Genomic DNA, 8,912 nt, shown 5'->3' with positions numbered 1-8,912 from the left:
CTAATCTTCTGGAAGCACAAAGATTTATTTGAAATAAATCTTTTATATTTTTGCAGCAATCTTCACAAGATATATTTTTGAAACAAATAGTATATTTTCTAAAAATATAATTCCTTTAGAAAATAGAACTAGGGTTCAGCTGCCTTCTGAAACACATTGATCACGTGCGCCTTGTTGTATAAGAAACCACGAAATAATTCTTCAATCAAATCTTCGAAAGATTGAGTAGAAAATAAAAACGCTAGCTGGCGCGCGCAGAACAGAGTCAGGTGTTGTTCCAAAGTGTAACAACATTTGTCACAACACTTGGGGTCAGCACATTTGTCTCAACACTTGGGGTCAGCACATTTGTCTCAACACTTGGCTAAAATATGTTTTCGCAAAATGTAGCCAATATACAAAAACCCAACACAAGGAAATATGTCAGCTCACCTACCAAACTCATTTCAAACTCTGATTGCATCTGTTGTACAAAATGTTGCACCATCTTTTTAGACATTCCACCAAATACTATGTCATCAACATAAATTTGGGCAATCATCAACTTCTCTTCTTGTTCTTTGACAAACAAGGTTTTGTCATGGCCTCCTTTTCTGTATCCTTGACTAACAAGGAAATTTGTCAGCCTCTCATACCAAGCCCTTGGAGCTTGTTTCAATCCATAAAGCGCCTTCTTCAGCTTGTACACATGATCAGGATTGGCAGGATCTACAAAACCTTTTGGCTGCTCCACATAAACTTCTTCATGTAAGTACCCATTAAGAAAGGCACTTTTGACATCCATTTGGTACAGCTTAAATTTGAAGATGCAAGCTATACCAAGAAGTAGCCTAATGGATTCCAGTCTTGCTACTGGCGCAAATGTTTCATCAAAATCAAGTCCTTCAACCTGAGTATACCCTTGAGCCACTAATCTTGCCTTGTTTCTTGTTACAACACCATTTTCATCTGACTTGTTCTTGAACACCCATTTTGTGCCTATGACATTAACACCATTGGGTCTAGGTACAAGATCCCACACATCACTTCTTCTAAACTGAGTTAATTCATCTTGCATGGCTTCTATCCAAAACTCATCAGTGAGAGCCTCTTTTACATTTTTAGGCTCGACCTTTGAGACAAAACATGAATTAGTAACCACTTCATTTGTCCTTCTTGTAGCAATTCCCTGGTTAGGGTTTCCTATGATGAGATCCTTGGGATGGGTCTTCTGTATTCTTATTGAAGGAACTTTACTCACAGGACGCGGTGTAGGAATGGTTGATTCATCATCTGAATCTGATTCCTTATCTGCTACAGCTTCTTCAGATGTTGGCAAAGTTGTTGCAACATCATCTTCAGTATCAGATGTTTTAGCAGGTGTCAAATCATCTATCACAACATTGATAGATTCTACTATTACCTTAGTTCTCTGGTTGTAAACTCTATAGGCTCTGCTGTTTGTTGAGTATCCAAGAAACAATCCTTCTTCACTTTTGGGATCCATTTTTCTTCTGTGCTCTCTATCAGATAGGATATAGCACTTACTTCCAAACACATGAAAGTGTTTGACAGTTGGTTTTCTGCCTTTCCACAGTTCATATAGTGTAGTAGAAGTTCCAGTTCTGAGTGTGACACGATTGTGAATATAACAAGCAGTATGCATAGCCTCAGCCCAGAATTGATATGAAAGATGTTTTGCATGCAACATCACTCTGGCTGACTCTTGTATTGTCCTGTTCTTCCTCTCAACAACACCATTTTGTTGAGGTGTGATTGGAGCTGAGAATTCATGCTTGATTCCTTCAGAGATGCAGAATTCAAGAAAGCTTGCATTCTCAAACTCTTTACCATGATCACTTCGTATCCTAACAATAGCAGAGTTCTTTTCTCTTTGGAGTTGAAGACAAAGTTCTTTGAATGCATCAAAACTTTCAGATTTGTCTTTTAGAAATTCAATCCATGTGAACCTTGAAAAGTCATCTACCATGACAAACGCGTACCTTTTTCCTCCAAGGCTCTCCACTTGCATTGGCCCCATCAGGTCTATGTGCAATAATTCTAGTACCCTTGTTGTGGTAAGATGTTGCAACTTTGGATGCGACATCTTTGTCTGCTTTCCTATTTGACATTCTCCACATATACTCCCTTCCTCTATTTTGAGCTTTGGAAGTCCTCTGATTGCCTCTTTAGCTATTGCCTTTTTCATGCCTTTGAGGTGTAGGTGGCCAAGTTTTTGATGCCACAATTTTACCTCATCTTCTTTGCTAATAAGACATGTGGATACATCTTCTTCTTTAGGAATCCAGAGATAACAGTTGTCTCTAGACCTTACTCCTTTCATCAACAGCTCTCCTTGCTCGTTTGTAACTAGGCATTCAGCTTTTGTGAAGTTAACTTTCATGCCTTGATCACAAAGTTGGCTTATGCTGATTAGATTAGCTTTAAGCCCTTTTACAAGCAGCACATTATCAAGCTTTGGTAAGCCATGGTTTGCTAGTTTACCAACTCCCTTGATCTCTCCTTTGGCTCCATCTCCAAAGGTCACAAAACTGGTAGCATATGACTTCAAGTCTTCAAGATAATGTTCAACACCTGTCATGTGTCTAGAACAGCCACTATCAAAGTACCAGGTTTCTCTTGAAGAAGCTCTCAAGGATGTATGAGCTATTAGACCTGTGATCTTCTTCTTTTCTCTCCATTCCTGTCTTGTCGTAACATTAGGAAAGACAGGAGTATAGAATTCTTGATGAACTCTCCTTGGATATCCGTGCAACCTATAGCAGAAAGGCCTAATGTGTCCTTTCCTGCCACAATGATGACATGTCCAGTTATAGAACCTGGGCATAGAATGTCCCATCAGATGTTGCGACAATCCTCCTGACACAAACGTGCTGTCGATTGGAGTATGTATAGTAGCATTGTTGAACTTCATCTGCTGCTTTACTCTTTCATGTTCAAAACCAATGGGCTTAGGTTTCCCATAGTTTTGTCTCTGTAACATTTCCTCAAAGGCATCAGTACCTTTGGTCATCATTTTAGCCACTTTAGTGACTTGATCTAAATCAGCATTTAATTTGGTTACTTCTTCATTCTGTTCAGCAACTTTACACAGGAGGTTAGACTTCTCCATTTCCAGCTGTTGAATTTGACTACTCTGATCTTCAACCTTAGCATTGAGATTATCAATGTTTATGAGTAAGTCATTTTTCTCAGCTTGTAGTTTACCATTGATCTTCTTTTGTTTTTCTAATGCTTTGCAAACTTCTATACTTCTAGTATGAAGATCTTTATAAGTAGCAGCTAGTTCCTCATAAGTTACCTCCTCATCACATGATTCTGAGTCAGATACACAAACTCCTGTTAAAGCATTAACAAACTTGGCAGATTCTTCCTCCTCTGAATCTGTATCAGACCATGAAACCACAAGACTTTTCTTTTGCCTTTTTAGAAAGGTTGGACATTCAGGTCTGATATGTCCAAAACCTTCACATTCATGGCATTTCATTCCTCTTTCATCTTCATTTGTCTTTTTCTGAAAGCTGGACTGTTTGTTGTTGTTGAGTCGACCATTTGGCTTGTGCCTTTGATCCACTTTCTTCATCAACTTGTTGAACTGTCTTCCAAGCATAGCCATAGATTCAGCTAAGCTTTCTTCACCTTCAGATTCAATTTGTAAGTCATCAGCAGCACTTTTTGAAGCAAAGGCTAGATTCTTATCTTTCTTTTCATTTCTCCTGTTTAGGCCAATTTCATAGGTCTGAAGTGATCCTATGAGTTCATCTAAATTTAGACTTGAAAGATCATGAGCCTCCTCAATAGCTGTCACCTTCATATCAAATCTTTTAGGCAAAGATCTGAGTATTTTTCCAACTAGCTCCTCATCTGAGATGGGTTTTCCAAGTGCATCAAACGAATTTGCAAAATCAAGCACATTCATCTGAAAGTCATGAATGGTTTCTTCCTCCTTCATTCTGAGATTCTCAAAATTGGTTTTGAGCATCTGAAGTTTAGATAGCTTAACTTTTGATGTTCCTTCATGAGCTTTTCTCAGAACTTCCCAGGCATGCTTAGCAGTAATACATCTCTTAACAAGCCTGAACATGTTTGCATCCACACCATTAAAAATAGCATACAAGGCTTTGGAGTTGCCAAGTGCCAGATCATCCTCATCTTTAGTCCATTCATCATTTGGCTTCTTGACATCAGTTTTATTGCCATCTTTGTCAAGAACCATTGGTGGTTCCCATCCACGTAACACAGCCTTCCATGTCCTGCTGTCAATTGATTTTATGAAAGCCTCCATTTTAGATTTCCAATAATCATAGTTCTCAGGACCTGTCAGTAAGGGGGGTTTAGACACTGACCCTCCTTCTTTATCCATTGTACCAGAAAGTACTCTCCCTGGAGCTCACCCAAAATAACAGAACAGGGTGCCTGCTCTGATACCAATTGAAATTCTGGTATCACTAGAATGATGTTGCCTAAGATGTCCCAACAACTACTTTATGATTAATGTTGTTTCTTTTGTTGGCACATCTTATATAACATATAAAAACTGACAGAAAATAAATAAATGACACAAGTAATTGTTAACCCAGTTCAGCCAACTGCCTACTCTGGGGGATACCAATCCAGGAAGGAAATCCACTAATAGCTCTAGTTACTAAGACCTCCAGCAAACCCTAGGATTTACACCTTACACTAAGACCTCCAGCAAACCCCTGGTTTACGTCTTATAACCTCGACACTACTCATGCAACTTCTGCCTAGGAACTCCTAGACATGAGATCCCATCTCACTTCCACTCACACAACACAACCTGTGTTGATTATACAATGTTGGGAATGATGTGGCGACAACTTGTCAAGACAACACTTCACTTTTGCTTAAAAGCTTCAAGTGAATCACACACGGTAAACTCCGTACTTCAAAGCTTAGGAGTAACCTTAAAATAACAAACTCACTTCTTAACTTGTGTTATAGAATCCACAAGCAAGAATTACAATCAAATAATAAAAGACTCAACAAAGACTCAATATGTGAACTAATATTTTTCAATGAGATATTTAGTCTTGAGCTTGGTCTTCGTATATATAGTGATTAGGCACGCTCCTCTTTCTTCACAAATGCTCAGACGCTCCTTGAGAATCATAAAGGATGATCTGATACTTTTTCAATCTTCATTAAGGATATATCAAGACTTTCCAAAAGTGTTTAAAGGACTTTATGTGATAGGATAAGTCATCCAGCTATTCCATTAAGTTTGTCTTATCCTTAAAGCTCCTGATCAGATCAAATCTCCATTGAGCGTGCTCTTTAAGTGGATTTCCATAAATAGCATATGCTCTCATAAATGCGCGAGATTTCCTTGAATAAAAAGGATGTTGTAACATGTTTTCCAACATCTTGTTAGTATATTTGTTTTAGCAAAATTAAGCCAATTCAAATATCCAACATATTGCGTTTGTTTCAAATGCTGAGGAAGAAGATCAACTGAGTGACACAGAGTCTGAACAAAGCATCTCTGATGCAATGGTTCTTTTGGGAAAACAATTTAATAAGGTGCTAAAGAGAATGGACAAACACTCTAAGACAGGTGCAGCTGACATTGGTCGCAACACTTACAGGAATTTCAGAAAACCTGTAACAGATGAGAAATCAGCTCCAAATAAAGGTGTTCAATGCCATGAATGTGAGGGGTTTGGTCACATTAGAAGTGAATGTGGAACCTTTCTGAAGAAACAAAAGAAGGGGTTAACTGTAACTTGGTCAGATGAAGATTCTGAAGGAGAAGCCGATACTGCAAAAGCTATACATGTATTGACAAGTGTTTGCACATCTGACACTGAATCATGTGAAGAAGAACTAACCTTTGATGAACTTGCTGAATCATATAAAAAGCTGTGTCTAAAGAGTGCAGAAGTCTGCAGAGTCTCTAAAGAGCAAAAAGAAACAATCACTAAGTTGCAAACTGAGAGAGCTGCTAATCTGTCAAGAATTTCTGAATTTAGTACTAAATGGGAAGATAGTTTAAAGATCATTGAGGAACAAAAGGCAACTATCATCAACTTAGAAGCTGACAAGATCAAACAACTGACTGAGATAGCCCATCTGAATGAAGAGGTAACTGAATTAAACTCTCATCTTGAGAATTTAAAGAAGCATGTTCTTAGGTTATTCAAAGGAAGTGATCTAGATGAAATCCTGGAAACTTTGCCTGCCCCTAGTAGATCCAAAACAGGCATTGGGTATGAATACAAAAATGTTAATAGGATTATGGATTACAACAAAGAAGGGAAATATATGCCTGAGATAAGTAAACAACCGTCTCCAAAAATGCATGACAGGATGTCGCCACACCTGTCTCCTAGACAGCAGAGACAAGTGTTGCCACATGTGGCACCACATCAGCAAAGATGGCAGAGACCTAGGTTTATACCTAGACCAAGAAGCAGGTACCACTCATGGAGATGTCATCACTGTGGAAGAAAGGGGCACATAAGGCCTTACTGCTACAAATTGTATGGGTATCCAAGTGAAATTCCACAAGAGTCTGAACCATCCATTACTAAAACAAGGATGGAATGGAAGCAAAAAGATGATACAATCAATACCAAGGAGTATACAGCTGAAAGCAGTGGGAAAAGCCTGATTGCCCATACGTCACTCAGAGCCTCATCAAAAGAAGACTGGTACTTTGATAGTGGTTGTTCCAGACACATGACTGGTGTTGAAAAGTATTTGAAAGGGGTAAAATCCTATGCCACAAGTTTTGTGACATTTGGAGATGGAGCAAAGGGGGAAATCAAAGGTATTGGAAGACTGATTGACCATGGTCTACCAAAACTTGAAAATGTTCTCCTTGTAAAAGGACTAACTGCCAATCTAATCAGTATAAGCCAACTATGTGATCAAGGCATGAAAGTCAACTTTACATAAAATGAATGTCTGGTCAGCAATAATGAAGGAGACATCCTTATGAGGGGTGTTAGATCAAAAGACAACTGCTACTTGTGGATCCCTCTTGAAGAAGCTAATGTATCTACATGTCTCTTAACTAAAAATGAAGAGGTTAAGCTGTGGCATCAAAAATTAGGACACCTTAACCTGAAGAGCATGAAGAGAGTCATATCAGAAGAAGCTGTCAGAGGACTACCAAGCTTACAGATACAGGAAGGCAATATCTGTGGTGAATGTCAGATTGGGAAGCAAACCAAAGTGTCGCACCAAAAGTTGCAACACTTGTCCACCTCTAGAGTTCTTGAGTTACTACATATGGATCTGATGGGGCCCATACAAGTTGAGAGTCTTGGAGGTAAGAAATATGTTCTTGTTATTGTTGATGACTTCTCTAGATATACTTGGGTCAATTTCATTAGGGAAAAATCTGATACTTTTGAAGAATTCAAAAATCTCTGTTTACAACTTCAAAAAGAGAAAGACTGTGGTATTGTAAGAATCAGAAGTGACCATGGTAAGGAGTTTGAAAACTCTAAATTTGCTGACTTTTGTGCTGATGAAGGAATAACTCATGAATTTTCTTCACCAATTACACCTCAACAAAATGGTGTGGTTGAAAGGAAGAATAGAACCTTACAGGAATCTGCTAGAGTAATGTTGCATGCCAAAAATGTTCCTTACAAGTTCTGGGCTGAAGCCATGAATACAGCATGTTACATTCACAATAGAGTAACATTAAGAAAAGGTACTGCTACAACACTATATGAACTATGGAAGAATAGGAAGCCTACTGTGAAATATTTCCATGTGTTTGGGTCAAAATGTTATATTTTGGCAGATAGAGAACCTAGAAGAAAATTAGACCCCAAAAGTGATGAGGGGATATTTTTAGGTTACTCAACCAACAGCAGAGCCTACAGGGTTTTTAACTCCAGAACAAAAACTATGATGGAATCAATTAATGTTGTTGTTGATGATAGTGATACAACAAGTGCAGATCCAGCTGAAGAGACAGATGTCATAACACCTGTCCCAACACCTGATGATGATCAAACTGAACCTGAACCTGATCAACATTCTGAATCTACTACAGAGGCCCCTAGACCAAACAAGGGACCATCTACTAGAACACAGAAGAATCATCCTCTGGAACTTGTCATTGGAAATCCAAATCAAGGAATTGCAACAAGAAGATCAAAAGAAGCAATCTCCAATTCATGTTTCATATCAAAGATTGAACCAAAGAATGTTAAAGAAGCTTTGACTGATGAATACTGGATCAATGCTATGCAGGATGAACTAACTCAGTTCAAAAGAAGTGAGGTATGGGATCTAGTACCTAGACCAGATGGTATAAATGTTATTGGTACAAAGTGGGTGTACAAGAACAAAACTGATGAAAATGGTGACATTACTAGAAATAAAGCCAGACTAGTAGCACAAGGATACACCCAGATAGAAGGAGTTGACTTTGATGAAACTTTTGCTCCAGTTGCTCGCTTGGAATCCATAAGATTACTCTTGGCTGTGGCATGCATTTTAAAATTCAAGCTATATCAAATGGATGTAAAAAGTGCATTCCTAAATGGCTATCTAAATGAAGAGGTATATGTTGAACAACCAAAAGGGTTTGTAGATCCAAGCTTTCCTAACCATGTTTACAAACTAAAGAAAGCACTCTATGGATTGAAACAAGCCCCTAGAGCATGGTATGAAAGACTGACTGAATTCCTTGTCAGCCATGGATACAAGAAGGGTGGTAATGATAAAACCCTGTTTGTAAGAGAAGAGAAAGGGAAGCTAACGATAGCTTAGATATATGTGGATGATATTGTATTTGGTGGAATGTCGCGACAAATGGTGGAACATTTTGTGCATCAAATGCAATCTGAATTTGAAATGAGTCTTGTAGGTGAGCTAACTTATTTTTTAGGTCTTCAGGTCAAACAAATGGAAGACACCATATTTAT

Source organism: Trifolium pratense, linkage group LG1 (assembly GCF_020283565.1).
Source record: "Trifolium pratense cultivar HEN17-A07 linkage group LG1, ARS_RC_1.1, whole genome shotgun sequence".
NCBI classification, from domain to species: Eukaryota; Viridiplantae; Streptophyta; class Magnoliopsida; order Fabales; family Fabaceae; genus Trifolium; species Trifolium pratense.
This window is presented reverse-complemented; position numbering follows the sequence as displayed.